We start from the raw sequence: 1,435 nt of genomic DNA, 5'->3' as shown, positions 1-1,435 counted from the left end.
CTGGAGGCCAAGGTAATGCCATCCAGAGTAAGAATCTGGTTAGATACTATATTTCTAAGATTTTAGGGCCAAGTACAATAACCTAAGCTTTATCTTAATTTGGAAGCAGAAAATTTGGTCATCCAGGCATTTATGTCTTTAAGACATTCCTGCAGTTTAACTAATTTGTGTGTGTTATCTGGCTTCATGGACAGATAGAGCTGGGTGTCATCTGCATAGCAGTGAAAATGTATGCTATGTCTTCTGATGATACTGCCTAAGGGAAGTGTGTATAATGTAAACAGAATTGGTCCCAGCACTGAACCCTGTGGAACTCCATAATTAATCTTAATGTATAAAGAGGACTCTCCATTTAATTGAACAAATTGGAGTCTATTAGATAGATACAATGATACAAACCACTGCAGCGCAGTACCTGTAATGTCTACAGCAGGGCTGCCCAATCCCGGTCCTCGAGAGCTACTATCCTGCAGCTTTTAGATGCATCCCTACTCCAACACAGCTGAATCAAATGGTTTGATTACCTCTTCAGCATGCCATCATGTTTGGCAAAGGCCTGATAACAAGCCATTCATTTGATTCGGGTGTGTGGGAACAAGGATGCATCTAAAAGCTGCAGGACGGTAGTTCTCGAGGACCGGGATTGGGCACCCCTGATCTACAGCATACTCTAATCGCTTTAATAGAATATTATGTTCAACGAATGCTGCACTAAGGTCTAGCAGGACAAGCACAGACACGAGTCCACTGTCCAAGGCCATAAGAAGATCATTTGTAACCTTCCCTAAAGCTTTTGTTGTGCTGTGATGAGCTCTGAATCCTGACTGAAACTCTTCAAATAAGCCATTCTTCTGAAAATGATCTGTTAACTGTTTGACAACTACTCTTTCAAGGATTCTTGAGATCAAAAGAAGGTTTGAGATTGGCCTATAATTAACTAAGACAGCAGGATATTGATGCATTATTAATTTTAGTTTAGCTTTTATTAGTTTACCTTAGCTTTTTTCAGTTATTAGAATATGAAGCCTACTTGTCAGGGGCAGATTTTAGAGGTTCACAACAAAAACAATGCTGTGTAAACCCAGCGGATTCGCGGTCATGTATTCATCCTGAAGTAAACAAACACCAAAGCCTCACCAGCCTTTGACCAAACTGACCAAAGACTGAAACTAAAGGTATTTGCAGTTTTTAAATTGAATCTTATTAATACACATTATTGTTTAATCTAGTACTTTTTTCCCAGCATTCTAGTTTTTTGTTTGTTTGTTTGTTTTTATTTCAGCTAACCAAAGTGTTTCATCACACCTACTTTCAGTTTAGTTTTACATAACTGTAAAAATCATAAAAGGCATGTTATTAAAACTACCAAAGAAGGGCATCCTAGACCTCTCCATCCACATTAGCTGACCAGAGTCAGCATTGCACTCCAGCAGGA

The sequence above is a fragment of the Pundamilia nyererei genome, unplaced genomic scaffold (genome assembly GCF_000239375.1).
Source record: "Pundamilia nyererei isolate P.nyererei 1_Seehausen unplaced genomic scaffold, PunNye1.0 scaffold00038, whole genome shotgun sequence".
Lineage (NCBI taxonomy): Eukaryota > Metazoa > Chordata > Actinopteri > Cichliformes > Cichlidae > Pundamilia > Pundamilia nyererei.
This window is presented reverse-complemented; position numbering follows the sequence as displayed.